Raw genomic sequence first — 18,167 nt, 5'->3', positions numbered from 1 at the left:
GAGAGGAGCCAATGTACTGCAAAAGATGAGATTGAATGGGATAATTTCTGCATGAAGTGTTTTCTTTGGTAAAAGGGTCACTTCTACACGTGAGATGGGTTAACAAAAAGATGATGGCAAAAAGCATCTGGGTTGATGTGAGATAAGAAGAGAAGAAAGCATTCTCAGTGAATGGCTGAAATTTATTTTTCGGTAAAATATGAATTATTCTTCAGTTGAAACAGTAACGGTAGGAAGAACAATGAGAAGTTTGAGAAAGGGTGGAAAAAGAGATGGAAAATTGTAAGAAAGCTAGAAAAGTAATAGGCAGTTCAGCTTTGTAAACTTTAATACCAAACAGTACACTGCAGGTACATGTCCTGGTGATCTCAAAATGCACATACAATTTTTTTACCTTCCCTTTGTGCCAGAGAAGACTAATTTTCTATGGGATATTTACTGTACTTTATTGTAAAATTTGGGTTAAGTATCTGGTCATAGGATACATAGTTTCTAATTTTTTTCTGTATTGCCTGTGACTTCCACAGACCTCCAAAAAACCCATTTAACTTGTTATGCCAATCCACAATATGTTGAAACTGCAGTGGGGAAAGTTTCAATATAGAAGGGATACCTGTAGTTTATATTTGATTCTGGAAGGAAAAGGCAGTCATGGGAGCTCACTGAGCAGAGTAGATGAGTAATAAATCAATTGGAGTGAGGAGAGACTTAAGATGGAGACAAGTTAGAAAAGCCTTTGCAATATTCCAAGTGAGAGGTGATGAGGATTGGCCTGAATAAAGGGAATACCTATGAATAAAAAAGAAAACATATACAAGAGATACTTTGAAGTTAGATCAAGATTTGACAACATATTAGATTTGTGGAATGAGGGAGAATTGGGAGCTGCAGTTGACACCAAATGTGGTGGGAAAAAATCAGTGAGTTCTGTTTTGAACACATAGAGATCTGTTTAAGAATTTCAAGAGAAAATTGGTGATATTATGGCTAGAACTTCAGAGAGAAGTCATCAGGATTTATAAATCTAGGACTTACCTATATAGAAATGGAAACTAAGATAACCAAATGAGATAGAATGGAGTTCAGAGAGAATCTAGGACAGAGCCTTGGGGGACATTCACAATTAATGACATGTTCAACATGGATAATATTCCAAACACGGAACAAGGAACAAAAATGCCAGTAATAGAATTGGAGTTGTAACTTTACATAGGAATAATTTTATCTAATGTAACCTCATTTGTATTGAATGTTAGTTTTTAAAATACTGAGCTACTCAGGGCTGCAGAAACTATAAGGATACTTTGAAGTTAGTTTATGTTGACTTTTATGTAAGATTAAACATATTCTATGGGTCCTTGGATAATTGAATGCTAGAAACTACCTAAAACCTGGATCTGCTGAGCCCCTTCAATTCTTGGCTCCTTTCCTTGATGTCTTACATTTACCTCTGCTTTGACCATCAGACTGAATTTGGGATTGAACATCTGCTCTTTGCCACGCATGTATTCCACACAACCCCTACGCAAAAATACTTTCCATCTTTTTGAAGAGAATTCATAAGCAAATCAACATTACCTTTTGCTACTGTGAAAAACATGGTAATATATTACCCTAAGGCATCACTCAGAATCCCCAAGATTTAGAGTCATGACTTCCCCATCCTTCCAGGGCTCCTATTCTACTCATTCCTACCCTAAAATTTTGCCCTCTGGAACTCCATTATATTTTTTAAATAAAATGCCATTCTGATTAGTCATATGTCATCCTTCTTGAAGTTCCTTTGTATATATTTTCTATTTACTTATCTGTGCATAAGTTGTTTCTTCCAATGGCATTCAAGGTCCTTGAGGGTACAGTCTGTTTTATTTTATCTTTTTATTCCCAGAATCTAGAACAGAATCTGACACATTTTAGGCACTTAATGAATGCTTGTTGAACTTTATTGAATTTGAAATCTTTTACTAAGGAAGTAAGATTAGCTGAATGAATGGTTTAGATATATGTGGCTTGACTCCCCCCCACCCCCATAACTCAGAAATATATGATATACTATGGAGTAGAACACTGGTTTCAATCTGAGAAAGGAGGCATGCCACTAATTTATATATAAAGAAGCTGCAGGTCATATTGATTCCAAATGTAATGCTATCTATGTTTTGTTCTATTTTACTTATTTTGTAGTATATTCCCCAAATATATTTTAATCTGATTCTGGCATCCTAGGGAGTGTTGCAGCCTGCAAGCCATAGGCTACATGTTTGAGACTTCTGGGCTGTACTACACCAAACAAATTGACTATGCCTTACACCGATTTCTGTTGACAAAACAACTATAAATGGATCTGGGCCAAGAAAAAGTAATCAGGAATTCCTGACAAATATTCTTCTAATCTGCCCTTTCCTTACCTAAAGTGGGCAGATTTCTCTGGATATGTGATCACCCTAAAATATCAATCACAGAAACATTTCACATAGGCATCAGGTGATAGAAATTAATTTTAACTGATCTATTTTTATTTAATTCCCAGTGGCACATACAAACATTCAGATATATGAATGAGACAAATGATAGATATCCTTCCAAATGGTTTCTTTGCTGTCTAATCTTTATTTTCACAATACATCTTCCATTCAACTATTTTTTATAAAGCATATTTCAGATCAGGTCACTCTCCTACTCAAAAAATTTCAGCACCTCACTACTGACTCTTCCTTATAAAATCCTTAGCCTGGAATTTAAGGCCCTAGACTACATGGACTCTGGTAGTTTTTTTCTATTTTATTTCACTTTATTCTCCTTTACTCACTTGCCATTCCAGTCAAACTGGCTTACAATCTGTTTCTTGTAGTAAATACTCTATCCTACATTTCTAAGCCTCTGGACAGCTCGCCCAACCTGTTCTAATACCTGTAAGATATTCCTTTTCAACACCTCTACCTCACTGATTTCTTAACTTATTCCAAAGCACAACTCTGGTGTCAATTATTACACATCCTTAAAGTAAACTCAGTTGTGAGTCTAATCCTCTCTCTTGAATCTCTCTCCTTTCCCTCTCCCGAAATTACTTTGTATCTGTTGGGTATGTATACTCCACATTCATGTCTGTAACACATGCCTTTCTCATTTCGATTTTACTGGTTTGTCAATTATTATATAATCCCTTCTTTATCCCTCAAATTGTGTTTTCTTTCCTTTCCTCCCTTCTTTCTCTCCCTCCTTCCTTCTCTCTTTACATACTTTTCTCATAATGTGCTACCTAGCATCAATAGAACAATAGTAAATAATAGTAGTAATAGTAAGCATCCTAATTTCATAAAGGATAGACATCCTTCCCTGTGTCCCTTCCCTGGAGAAATCTAAAGAAAACATACTTTTGTACTGAGAAAATGGAGAGTGAAATTAGAAGAAGTTGGGATATTTAGATTATGTATGCTTCGGCAACCGAGTTAAGCAAAATTTTCTTCATGGAATTTAGGTTTCTAATCTTTTGAATCATTATAAATGTGCCAAATTCTATCTATCCATCATCCTTCCATTCCTGCATTCAAAATAATTCTATGCAGTATCAATTACCTCCTCTAGGTTTTAAAGAGGGGGAATTAGAGAAAGCCTTTAAAAGTTTTCATTTGAAATCCATAGTTTTGGAATAGGAAACTACATAGCAATTTTACATTTTAAGTTAATAAACCTAAATGCTTTTCATGTATGAAAGATAATGAATGGATCTCCATAAAGACATTGGTCAATGTTTCATTATGATGTATGAAGTGATCCTGGTTTCTAAAAGCTAATCCTAAAGGAATGCAAATATTAGAAGAGCTTCTTAAGCTAGACAGATTTTGAACATACACAAGCCATCAGTGTTATACATGTATCTGATATGTAAGTACTGTACAAGATTACCTATAGTAAAAAACCAAAAGCAAAACATCACTACAAAAAGACTATCAGTTGATCCTTTGAAACGCTGAAGTAAAGATAAATGGAACCTGGTAATATTTTTTACTAATTTTTTAGACAAAGGAAATATGAACTGAAACTGAGTTTTCAGTATTAATACTTGAAGTAATGTCCATTTTTCAACACATCAAGAAATATTGTCTTACTTCTCAGGACATAAGTTCAATAGAAGAAAGGGAGGTGAATTGGTTGAAGAAAATGTTTTCTGACCGGTTATCCCTCCCCTACTCTACCACGCTCAGCTCTCAGTGAGAGGTTCTATGAGTTATATGAGCATCTGTGTTAAATTATTTCTGTATTGACATTTGGGGGATTTCAAAAGTGCTATAATAATGCAAGCACTTCACCATCAAAGGCCAGCTCCACCTGAAAGCAACAAAAAGCATAAATTTCATTTCAGCCAGCAACCGGGAAATGCCCAAGACAAAAGGTAAATTGGCCTGTGGCTATAACTAATTTGATTTTTGCAAGCTCTGGACATCACACTTGCAGAAGTAGGTAATATATGAGAGGTCGCTAATGTCATAAGAACAGATTAAAAATCTATATTGGAGCCAAGTCCTTATCTCCTTTCACATTTCCAAGGTACTTTATGCCTTAGGAGATGCTTGCTACTAGCAATATACACAGATCTCATCTTCCCCATGGCTTAAATGTTCCTTCTTTCCACCTTTACAATCTCAATTTTAAAAACAGTATCAAAAACACCACCACCACCACCAATAATAATAATTGAGAGTCCAGAGATAGCAAAGGAAGGATTGCTGACCCTAAGGGGCACAGTAAGCTTCCAGTTCACTGTGTGAATATAGCTTTTGGGCAGAAAGATTAAACATTCAAAGAAATGAATCCCAAAGAAAACAAAGGAAAGGTACATACCTTAGCAGTTCTGATAGTTTTGAACTTTGGACATGAGTTTCAGGACATCGGGGTTAATATGATTTCCTCAGGCCTCCAACAAATAACAGTCACTTTAAAGCTCTATAGAGGTTCCAATCCAGCTCTTTACACGTCCCTGAAGATGGCACAGCTTCGTCCAGTTCTTCAAAAGCCATTGCATAAAGGAGGCCATTCATAATTTGATAAAAGAAAGAAAAATGGCTATTAAAATCCTGAACCATCAGTTTCCCAGACAACCAGTAGAACATACGAACTGCTGATTGGCATACAAATAATTCAGAAATAAAATTAAACATTTCACAGCTGATCCAAGGATGCCACTGGTGATGGATCAATTAATGAATACCAATTTAGTACTTCAAATGTGTCTAGCATGGTATTAATAAGAGATCTCTCTTCTAGAGCTCTGTGCAGTTTACAGAATGCTTTCCTTAAAGCCACTGCATGAAGTAGGCATTGCATTTATCATTAACCCTATTTTACAGAAGAAACTGAGGATGATTGAAGTTAAGTGACTAGCCTAAAGCCACAGAGTTGGAACTGAGACTGAAACCCAGATTTTTTTCCTTCTAGTTCATTATTCTTTCATTCAGATAGTACTGCTTTGTCATAGGTGTTAATGGGCATGCAAAAAAACATATTTATATTAGTGACAAAATGTTTATATTCCTTATACAAAAGAAGTCTATTCAAAATCAATCTAAAATGAATCAATGGAATGAATTAAAAATTCTTTGCCCTTAGAATAACTAGTTTATTCTTTTAATTCTCTTCTGTCTCCCAGATTCACCATAGTTTTAAAAAATAAGAATGCTACTAATAGCAATTACAATATAAATAGTTCTGTAATTTAAAACATTTTATAGACATACCCTTTGATGCTCACAGCAACCCTGTGAAGTATTGTTTTCTTTTTTCTATGATCCTTCCCTTCCCTCTTAGAATCAATACTGTGTATTGGCTCTCAGGCAGACAAAGAGTAAGGGCAAGGCAATGGACCCAACTCTAGGCCTGACTGAATCCATTGAACCACCTAGCTACCCCATTGCTTTATCCATTTTACAGATGAAGAAAGTAAGACTTGTAAATGTAAAGTGACTTACCAATGGTAATACAACCCTTGTAGAATCCTAACCCAGATCGCTCTTGACTCTAATTCTATCTTTCTTTTCTTTGTTCCACATATCTCTTAATTTTTTTTTCTTAAACTTAGAAGTATTGCCTTCCAGAGGCACCTCAGTGGTCAAATGGCCCTAGAATTCTGTCCTAGACAAGGGGAAAAAAAGATCTATAGTGGGAAGACAATGGTATCTTCCCTGATTTTGACTCAAAGGTTAGATAACTAATTTTAAAACTCTGCTGCCTTCGAATAATTCACCGTTTCTATTATTCAGAATTTAACTAAATCTTTTTTGAAATTATTCCTATTTTCAACTTATATAGCCCCATGGGAGATTGAATTTCATAAATTTATGACCTGCTACATAAAGGAATATCTGTTTTTCCTCTTGAACATGACAGGGTATTCTTCCTCTACTAGCCTAAGACACAATGAATAAATTCATTCTACAAATTCAATGTAATTCAGTAATATTTAGCAACTCCTTCTACAGTGTTATGCTTCATGTTAGGGAAGACATAGCTTCAGTGATACAGGGTCCTTGCTGTCGTGAAACAGTCAGATAGATTTGTCACATTCACAGATAACTCTCAAGTATGATTTTTTTAAAGTAGGAAAGTATGAAATGAACTTTTTGTAAGACTATTGGGTAAAAAAGCCATTCCTAAGTGACCAAGATCAGAAAATACTTCCCAAATTAGGTATAGAGTCTGGAAGTTGCTTAGTAAGCAAATGGGATAATTTGGCAGAGGAACAGACCATAGAAAATATAAAAGAAATAAAATAATCAAGAATTTTAAGAAGGGTAGGTTAAATAATGTGGAGAGTAAAGGCAAGAAAACAATTAGGAAGTTATTGCAAAAATGGAGACAAGTGAGATAATAGTCCTAGACTAATGCTTATAATAAATAGGATTGTGCTTCATGTGAAGATTTCATTCTACAAATAAGGTGAGTATATTTCATACTGTCAAATTGGGAAACATTAGGAGAGCACGAAATGATGATGAAGTGAAAAGAATCCAGTTTAAGAGGTAGGAGGCCTGAGTTCTAATCCTAGTGATACTATTAAACAGCCAAATATTTTCCTTCCTTAAACTTGAAGTTCCTTAACTGCAATATGTACACATTATACTAAATGTTCTCCAAGATTCTATTCAGATCTGATAAAGTGACTGGACTTAGTAGGAACTGCTAATTGCATAGCACTACCCATGTAAAAGTCACCCCACACCATTTCTGCCATGAGCAACATCACTACCACTGATTCTTATATACCACTAAAGGGATCCAGAAGTTCTAAAATATCACTGGAAGATTAAAAGACATTCCATTCCCCTTTTGGGAAGCAATTCTTTGGTTCCCAGAGCTCACTCTTAGGGCTGTAGGTTTAATCTGTCTAGACTAATTGGTGTTACGTGTAGGTTGACTTAGGATGGTAGCCCGATGAAAAGTTTAGCAATTGAGAGCAGTGGGAGTTGGAGCTATGACCTACCTCCATTATAGGAGACAGATAGGATATTTTCAAGTTCTCCAACACACTAGCAAGAGCTGAGGGAATCTCATATTAATACCAGTATACTCCTGACTGCTTAACAGGCAGGTCACATCTCCTACTCCTATGTGAATCAAGTAGCTTCATTTCCTTAGTTTGTGTATGTGTGTGTGTGGATATGTGTGTATGTACACATGCACATTATTTCTCTTAGGCATATTCTGTAACTATTGCAATGTCTCTGTCAGTAGATTAGCCATGTTTCACATATGTATATATATACCTCTAAAACTTACAAATATGGAATTATTTACTATCTACTATTATTTACTATCTACTATTTACTAAATTATTATTTACTATTTACTAATTATTTACTAGTGTATTTACTATACACTAAAAAACTGAACATAACGTGAAAGGGTAAATTGTTGAGATAAACACATAAATCTTAACTCACCCATAGCCTAAGACTCACAGAATGCTAATCTTGAAGCTGTTAGCATGCAAGGCTAGACTTCAAGGCTTAGGGAAAATTTGACATTTTCATGAGACAACAATTAACAAGAAGACTGGCAGAAGCATGTATACCATACCCCTCCAGTGGCTAGTTTGTTTGCAACCCTTTAAAAAAAGACTTTTTGGTGAAAGGAGAAGACGGAAGGCAGCAGGAGGGAGAGAAGGGGAAGAGAGATAGAGGAGAGAGAAACATAGAAAGAAAAAAATGGAAAAAGATGGTTGATTAAAGAACTTGAATTGAAGGAGAACACAAGGAAGATGGAGTCTAATAGTCATGGATCTCAATCTCCTGGTGACTACACAAACAGGAGTAGTTCCATATACTGTAAAGTGGAGTTAAGACCTCTGTGCCAAGCTAAATCTTCCTTCCTCTCCCCCTTTCCTCCATTTCCTCACAGCCAATGTTACCAAATCTGGAGATATCTGACAGAAGAAGAGAAGTAAAACAGGAAGAATTTGTAGGGTGTAAGAGATTTTTAAAATTTAAATAGATATGACAGAAATTGTATGAAGTGATTCAGAATAAGGTAATAGATTCAAATGAACAATATAAACAATGCTTACAACTATGAAAATGAAGATTTTATTACATGGCAATAAAACTCAGATTAATTTCAATAGACAAAGTTGGTACTACCATGTAAAAGTTAGTCTTCCATTTTTTTTTTGTAAATTATGAAAACATATAGTTGCATAAGTTGAACAATTAATTATAAGTGCTCTGGTTTAGAGAGAAAGGTGATAGAAGTAACAATAGAAGAGTGTGAAGTTAAAGGGGTTTGAAAGAGAGTAGTGTGAAATAAAACAGTAAAACTATATTGATTTTAGTTTACAGAGGATTCTGAAATCCAGACTGAGGAATATGGAATCCTGGTTCTCCTACCTCACTAAAAAGTTCCTTCTCTATCTCTTAGGCTGGTCCTGATGGGATAGTCTTTCTACTTCCTTAAAGCAGTCTTTCCACAAAGGTCTTATGTTCATTCCACTCTACCCTTAACATTCAGTTCTTTTTGACAAGAGAATTTATAATCGTTCTCGTGACGACAGCATTCACTTCCACAGTTTCCAGTCTCATCTCATGCAAATGATCCCCAATCCATCTATCTCTAGTTCTGACCTTCTTTTGAGCTTCAATCCCACACCTCCAACTTCCTAAAAAAAAATCAGCATCTCAAACTCAATATATTTATAAGTAAGGCCATTATCTTTCTCCTTAAATTTGTGTTTCCCAACTTTTCTCTTCCTATCAATAGTGCAATCATTCACAAATAATCTCTTTTCTCCATCTTTAGACTATAAAATCAAGGATTTAAAGTGGAAGGGACATTAAAACCTATTTTAATAAACCTAAATCCCTCTTTTTACTAATAAAGAAATTAAAATAGAGTCAGGATTTGAACTCAGTTTATCCTTATTTCAAGCCTACCTCTCTGTCTCTTTCTATCACAAATCCTATCTCTTCAATGGTCAGATCCTTGTCTATTCCATCTCTAGAATATCTTTTGAGCTCATGCAGACAAACTGGATGATATTCTGTTCCCTCACTATGCAGTGTGTCCTTATGATTCTTTGTCTTTGTTTTTTTTCTTCCTCATGTCTGAAATGTTCTCCTTTCCTATCTTTCACCTGAGGAATTTCTACTCATGCTTTAAAGTCTAACTCAAATGCTACCTTCCCCAGAGCAATCTTTCTTCATCCCCATGATTGTAACAACTCTCATGCCCCAAGAAGTTAAAAAAATTTAAAAATTGGGAAAGATATGAGATATTAATAAAGAAAAATCAAGGAAATATCTACTAATTTCACAAGGGAGGGAAGAAGGCAAAATTAGAAATGACATCAAGGTTTTAGGCTAGGGTGACTAGAAAAATCACAGGATTGGAACTCCCATAGATTAATATAATGTATAGTGTAGCTTTAAGGTGCTTTTTATAAAGAGCAGTTAATTACAGAAAAAGGAAATAAGTATTTGTGTAAAACAAAAGATTCATATTCATTTTCTAAGAATGTGAGATATCACCACTGCTTTGGATGACCATCTAAATATCAAATATGAATACAAAAATAACTTTTATTCCTCACATGAAACAGCTAATGGTAAAAAAGGAAAACAAAATATTGTACCTCATATTATTAGAAAAATGATGATCTCCGTAAAAGAGATAGGGTAATATTAGGAGAATAAAAGGGCTGGAAGTAAAAATTTTAAGCTTGGTTTTAAATCTGTTGAATTTGAGGGATTAGTGAGATAATTCAGTAGTTAGAATTAGAGATTTAGAAATCAAGAGAAAGATTGGAAATAGAAAGATAGAGGAATTTTGGAATGACTTGGATAGAGGGAATTCTTAATGATTTGGAAATAGATGAGATGATAAAAGTAGTGTTTACATAGAAATAAGAAAAGATGGCTGAGGATAGTCTTGGGAAAATGCTTGTTTTAAGCAAATTATAGAGGAAATGGGAGTCAGTGACAAAAAATAAACAGAAGAAGAATTGTATATCAGCAAAAGAATAAATAGGAATGAATAAGTGAATAAGAAAATTATTTAAGTGTTTACTTTGTGCCATGAAATGTAGCAAGTGCTGGAGATACAACTATAAAAGTGAGAGAGAATCTACTCAGAAGAAGTCCTCCCTCTAATAGGAAAAGACAACACATTTATGAGATTTTAGCTGTAGAGTTGATATAAAGGCTGGAAGTCCCATTGATGTATCCATGTAGGATATGGTAAGGTGTAAGGTCCTTTAGGGTTTATTGACATGTCAGATGGCAGTATCCAGGAGTACAGAGCCATGGATATAGGTTAGACAGAAAGGCCTGGAGGACCTTAGGATGTAAGGGCAAAGGAGATGATAAACTTGGATATCCTCCATTTTTCCTTCATCTTGCAAGAAAAAATATAGTTAGCTATGTCACTTGTCAGTTCAGAGGACATAGATATTCCTGCAAGAACTGGGAAGTGGCAATAGACTTGAGGGTCCTAGCAGAAAAGAAATTCTGGATTCCATTTCATGGCAACAGATCATTTAGTATACATTCAAGATAGGGGTAACATTGAGGGAAGGAGGAATGACATCTCTCACTTGGGGTTTGATGTGTGACAGAGGAGATAGGTTCAAGGAAGGGGGCTAGTCAACAGAATCATACTACAGGGTCATAAAGAAAGATTAAGAATGAGAAAAGATTATTGGTGTTGGACATCAGATCATTGACACATGCTGATCAGCTCAGTTTCTTCATCTGGCAGAGGATGGATATATGACATAGCAAGTGCTAGAATAATGAAAATCTATAGACATAAGCTCAAAGTCTTAAGAAATTCTACTAAATGATTTGTTTCAATTCATTTTCTCTACTCATAACTGAAATATTCAAGGAAGTTAGAATTCAATTATCTTAATTTGAAATATTCAAGTCTCATTCAGCATAAAAAAATCAAAACATCCTAAAATCTATGAACCATGAAGGAAAGGTCAGAGGTCTAAGCTGACCTGTTGACCTGAGAATTAGCTACATGTATTTGCTCCTTTTTTCATGAAAGGGGTAAAAATAGGTACTTTGGATAGAAGTAAAATAGGAGTGCATTTGCATTCTTGTACATTGCTTATATGAATATTCCTGAAAAATGATTTCTATAGTATCTATAACTCTGTAGTCATATTAAGTTACTGTGAAGTTTTGTGTATGTTCCTTGTATCTCAAAATCTAATGCAATCACTATTGGATGTCAAAGGAAAAATTGTTAGTCTTAACTACCAGAAACAATATAATAATTTATATGCTAAAAATAAAGAAAGAAAAACATACAAACAACTTTCAAACTCTTAAGAATTCTGATTAATTAATCTCCTCAATTAACATAGATGCAAAAATCTGAAATAGAATAGTAGCAAAAAGACTCCAGAAAGTTATCACAAGGATTATTAATTATGACCAGATGGGATTTATAACAGGAATTAAAGACTGGTTTAATATCAGGAAAATGTCCAAATAATTGATCATATCAATAATCCAAACAAACAGAAATCATGATTATCTCAATTAAAGCAGAAAAAGCCTTTGATAAAACACAATGCTCATTCCAATTAAAAAAAACTAGAAAGTATAGGAATAGATGGAACTTTCCTAAAAATAACAAACAGTATATATTTAAAACCATCAGCAAACATCATCTTCAATGGGGATAAATTAGAAGCATTCCTGATAACATCAGAAGTGAAGCAAGGATGCACATTGTCACCTCTATTATTAAACATTTTACTAGAAACACTAGCAGTCGCAATTAGAGAAGAAAAAGAAACAGAAGGGATTAATGTAGGCAATGAAGAGACTAAACTATTACTCTGCAGATGATATGATGATTTACTTAAAGAATCCTAGAGAATCATCTAAAAAGTTAGTGGAAAAAATTAACAACTTTAGCAAAGCTGCAGGGTACAAAATAAACCCATGTAAATCATCAGCATTTCTGTATATATTTCCAACACAACTTAGCATCAAGAGTTAGAAAGAGAAATTCCATTTAAAATCACTCTAGAAAATGTATAGTATTTGGGAATCTATCTGCTGAAACAAACACAGGAACTATATGAATACAATTACAAAACACGTTACACACAATTAAAACCAAATCTAAATAATTGGAAAAGCATTAATTGTTCATGGGTAGGATGAGCTAATATAATAAAAATTATTATCCTACCTAAATTAATTTACTTATTCAGTGCCATACTACAAAGTGTCTTACAGTGTCAAACTACCAAGAAACTTTTATTGAATTAGGAAAAAAAATTATAACAAAGTTGGTTTAGAGAACCAAGAACCAAGTGGTTCTCAACCTTTCTTTTTTTTTAAATATTTTATTTGATCATTTCCAAGCATTATTCATTAAAGACATCGATCATTTTCTTTTCCTTCCCCCCACCCCCATAGCCGACGCGTAAATCCACTGGGCATTACATGTTTTCTTGATTTGAACCCATTGCTATGTTGATAATATTTGCATTAGAGTGTTCATTTAGAGTCTCTCCTCTGTCATGTCCCCTCAACCGCTGTATTCAGGCAGTTGCTTTTCCTCGGTGTTTCTACTTCCACAGTTTGTCCTCTGCTTATGAATGGTGTTTTTTTTCTCCTAGATCCCTGCAAATTGTTCAGGGACATTACACTGCCACTGATGGAGAAGTCCATTACGTTCGATTATACCGGTGTATTAGTCTCTGTGTACAATGTTCTCCTGTTTCTATTCCTCTCGCTCTGCATCACTTCCTGGAGGTTGTTCCAGTCTCCATGGAACTCCTCCACTTTATTATTCCTTTTAGCACAATAGTATTCCATCACCAACATATACCACAATTTGCTCAGCCATTCCCCAATTGATGGGCATCCCCTCGTTTTCCAGTTTCTGGCCACCACAAAGAGCACAGATATGAATATTTTTGTACAAATCTTTTTGTCCATTATCTCTTTGGGGTACAGACCCAGCAGTGCTATGGCTGGATCAAAGGGTAGATATTCTTTTGTCGCCCTTTGGGCATAGTTCCAAATTGCCCTCCAGAATGGTTGGATCAATTCACAACTCTACCAGCAATGAATTAATGTCCTTACTTCGCCACATCCCCTCCAGCATTCATTACTTTCCTTTGCTATCATGTTAGCCAATCTGCTTGGTGTGAGGTGATACCTCAGAGTTGTTTTGATTTGCATCTCTCTGATTATAAGAGATTTAGAACACTTCTTCATGTGCTTATTAATAGTTTTGATTTCTTTATCTGAGAACTGCCTATCCATGTCCCTTGCCCATTTATCAATTGGAGAATGGCTTGATTTTTTGTATAGTTGATTTAGCTCTTTATAAATTTGAGTAATTAAGCCTTTGTCAGAGGTTTCTATGAAGATTTTTTCCCAGTTTGTTGTTTCCCTTCTGATTTTAGTTACATTGGTTTTGTTTGTGCAAAAGCTTTTTAATTTGATATAGTCAAAATTATTTATTTTATATTTTGTGATTCTTTCTATGTCTTGCTTGGTTTTAAAGTCTTTCCCCTCCCAAAGGTCTGACATGTATACTATTCTGTGTTTACCCAATTTACTTATGGTTTCCATCTTTATATTTAAGTCACTCACCTTTCTCAACCTTTATAATGCCATGACCCTGGAATGCAATTCCTCATGTTGCAGTGACCCCAAATCAAAAAATTATTTTGGTGTCTACTTCAAAACTGTAATTTTGCTATAGTTATGATTTGGAATGTAAATACCTGATATACATTATGTATTCTCATTGCTAGAAATTGAGAGGTTGAGAACCACTGGTTTAGAAGAAAAAAATATCAAGAATATCAAGGGAACGAACTGGGAAAAAATTGAAGGATGGGGGTGTACTAGTACCAAATCTTAAACTGTATTATAAAGCAGTGATCATCAAAACAATATGGCATTGGTTAAGAGACAGAAGGAAGGATCAATGGAATAGACTTGGATTAGATAAAGTCAGCAAGATAGTGTAAACCCAAAGATCCCAGCTTATGTGACAAAAACCCTCTATTTAAAAAAAAACTCCTGGGAAAATTAGAAAACCGTATGATAGACATTAGGTTTAGATCAACATCTTACAATCTATGCCAAGATAAATTCAGAATGGATAAATGACTTAAACATAAAGAATGAAATTATAAGTAAATTAGGTGAACATAGAAGAGTATACCTGCCAGATATATGGGAAAGAAAAAATTTAAGACCAAGCAAGAGTTAGAGAATATTACAAAATATAAAATGAATAATTTTGATTATATTAAATCGAAAAGGTTTTGTACAAACAAAATCAATGTAACCAACATTAGGAGGTAAGTAACAAATTGAATTGGGAAAAAATTTATAACAAAAACCTCTGACAAATTTCTCAAATTTTTAAAGAACTAAGTCAATTGTACAAAAAAAATCAAGGCTTTCCCCAATTGATAAATGGGCAAAGGACACAAATAGGCAGTTTTCAGATAAAGAAATCAAAAATATCAATAAGCACATAAATGGATTTTAAATCTCTCATAATTAGAGAAATGCAAATCAAAACAACACCGAGGTAGCACCACACACCTAGAAGATTGACCAATATGGCAGCAAAAGAAAGTAGTAAATGTTGGAGGGGATGTGGCAAAATTGGGACACTAATGCATTGCTGGTGGAGTTGTGAATTGATCCAACTATTCTGGAAGGCAATTTGGAACTATGCCCAAAGGGCTTTAAAAGACTTATTGCTTTTTGATACAACCACACCACTGCTAGGTTTGTACCCCAAAGATATAATAAGGAAAAATACTTGTACAAAAATAGTGATAGTCATGCTCTTTGTGGTGCCAAAAATTTGGAAAATGAGGAGCTGTCCCTTGATTGGGGAAAAGCTGAACAAATCTGGTATCTGATGGTGATTGAATACTATTGCCCTGAAAGAATAATGAACTGGAGCAATTCATGTGAACTTGAAAGACCACCAGAAAAAGGAGCAGAACCAGGTGAACATTGTATACAGAGATTCACTGATACACTGTCCCACAGTTGAACATAATAGACTTCTCTACTAGCAGCAATGCAATGATCCAGGATAGTTTTGAGGGACTTATGATAATGAATGCTATCCATCCAGAGGAAAAAAAAAAACTATGGGAGTAGAAATGCAGAAGAAAAACAACTGCTTTGTCACATTTTTGAAGGGGATATTATTGGGGATGTTGACATTAAATGATTACTTTAATGCAAATATTAATAACTTGGAAATAGGTCTTGATCAATGATACATGTAAAACCCAATGGAATTGCTCATTGGCTATGGGTGGGGGAGAGAGATGAGGGGAGAGAAAGAACATGAATAATGTAACCATGGAAAAATATTCTAAATTGATTAAATTAAATTGAAAAATGAAAATAAATAAAATCACTCCAGACAATATAAAATATTAGGAATCTATCTACCAAAACATACACAGGAATTATATGATTACAACTACAAAGCACTTGTCACACAATTGAAACCGGATATAAATAATTGGAAAAACAATTCCTCAGGAGTAGAATGAGATAATATAATGAAAATGACAAAATTACCCAAATTAATTTACTTATTCAGTGCCATACCTATCAAACTACCAAAATACTTTTTTTTGGAATTAGAAAAAATATATAATAAAGCTCATCTGGAAGAACAAAGGATCAAGACTATCTAAGGAAATAATGGGAAAAAATGTGAAGGATGGGGACCTAGCAGTATTAGATCTTAAACTGTACTAAAAAGGAGTATTCATCAAAACAATATGGTACTGGCTAAGAGACCAAAGGGTAGATCAAAGGAATAGATTGGGGGCAAATGACTTCAGCAAGTTAGTGTTTGATAAACATGAATATTATAGGTTATGTGACAAGAACTCACTATTTGGCAAAAACTGCTGGGAAATTGGAAAACAGTATGGGCAAAATCTAGATCAGCATCTCACACCCTATACCAAGATAAATTAAAAAATGGGTAAATGACTTAAAGATAAAGAGTGAAATCTTAATTAAATTAGCTCAACATGGAATAGTATACCTGTAAGAATTGTGGGAAAGGGATGAATTTAAGATCAAGCAAGAGATAGAGAATATTATAATATGTAAAAATGAATGACTATTTTTGTTCAAACAAAACCAATGTAACCAAAATTAGGAGAAAAGAAATAAACTGGAAAAAATCTTTATAACAAAATTCTATGACAAAGGTTTAGTTTCCCAAATATATAAGGAACTAAGTCAAATCTACACAAGATTAAACCATTCCCCTATTGACAAATTGTCAAGGGACATAAATAGGCAGTTATCAGATGAAGAAATCATAACTACCAATTATCATGTGAAAAAGTGTTCTAAATCCTTCTTAATTAGAAAAATGCAAATCAAAAGAATGCTGAGGTACCACCTTGCACCTAGCAGATTGGCAAATACAGCAACAAAGGAAAGTGATAAATATTAGAAGGGATGTGGCAAAACTAGGACACTAAATACATTGCTGATGGAGTTGTGAATTGGTCCAATCATTTTGGCAGGCAATTTGGAACTATGCTCAAAGTCCTTTAAAAGACTGTCTGCCCTTTGATCCAGCCATACCACTGCTGGGTTTGTACCCCAAAGTCATAATAAGGAAAACTACTTGCACAAAAATATTTATAGCCACACTCTCTGTGGTGGCAAAAAATTGGAAAATGGGGGGATGAAAATCAAATGGGAAATAGCTGAACAAATTGGGATATCTGATAGTGAGGGAATACTATTGTGCTGAAAGGAATGATGAACTGGAGGATTTCTATGTGAACTAGAAAGACCTCCAGGAATTGATGCAGAGTGAAATGAGCAGAACCAGGAGAACATTGTAAGAAAAGACATACATTATTGCACAATCGAATGTAATGGACTTTTCTACTAGCAACAATGCATCGATCCAGGTCAATCTGGAAGGACTCATGAGAAAGAAGACTATCCATATCCAGAGAAAGAACTGTGGGAGAAGAAAAGCAGAAGAAAACCATACAATAGATCATGTGGTTCAATGGGATATGATTGGGATATCTGCATTAAAAGATCACTCTTATTGCAAATATGAATAATATGTAAATAGGTTTTGGATGATGATACATGTATAACCCAGTGGATTGCTTGTCAGCTCTGAGATCAGGGAGGGAAGAGTGGTGGGGAAAATTATTAATCATGGATCACGTGAAAAAACCTCCTAAATAAATAAATACACTTTTTAAAAGAAAAAAGAATGCTGATTAATTAATGACAAACAACTGAACTAAAGATGAAAAATCTTACCAGCCTTCTAAAACAGAGATAACAGACAAAAAATTAGCTTAGGAGACACAGGTAGACAATATGGCACTATGTTTATGCTTATTTTTACAAATATATATATTTTTTATTTTGGGGAGAAGGGAGGGACAGGAGAGTGAGAAAAATACTTGTTCATTGAAATAAAATAATGTTTAATTTAGAAAACCAAGGAATTATGATGGTATATAATTAGGAGACAAAAATAAAACATTTTAAAAAGTTAAAACAAAAAAGATGAAGCATCATTAAATATATATATGTATATGTATATATATATATATATATATATATATATATAATGTGAAAGAAGAATGTGGCGTA

General features: G+C 34.2%; 1 protein-coding gene across 3 annotated transcripts in view; it reads right to left on the bottom strand.

The window, feature by feature from the left end:
• The window catches only part of SGCD (sarcoglycan delta), a 1,484,556-nt gene that overhangs the window by 810,024 nt on the left and 656,365 nt on the right, over positions 1 to 18,167 (bottom strand). For all 3 annotated transcript variants that reach the window (XM_056821905.1, XM_056821897.1, XM_056821913.1), the window contains one exon: positions 4,843 to 5,005. The gene's annotated coding sequence lies outside the window, so the exon portion shown is untranslated. The remainder of the gene's footprint in view (positions 1 to 4,842; positions 5,006 to 18,167) is intronic.

This window comes from Monodelphis domestica, chromosome 1, assembly GCF_027887165.1.
Source record: "Monodelphis domestica isolate mMonDom1 chromosome 1, mMonDom1.pri, whole genome shotgun sequence".
Taxonomy (NCBI): Eukaryota; Metazoa; Chordata; class Mammalia; order Didelphimorphia; family Didelphidae; genus Monodelphis; species Monodelphis domestica.
Note: the sequence above shows the minus strand (reverse complement) of the source record. Positions and strands in the feature narration are given on the sequence as shown.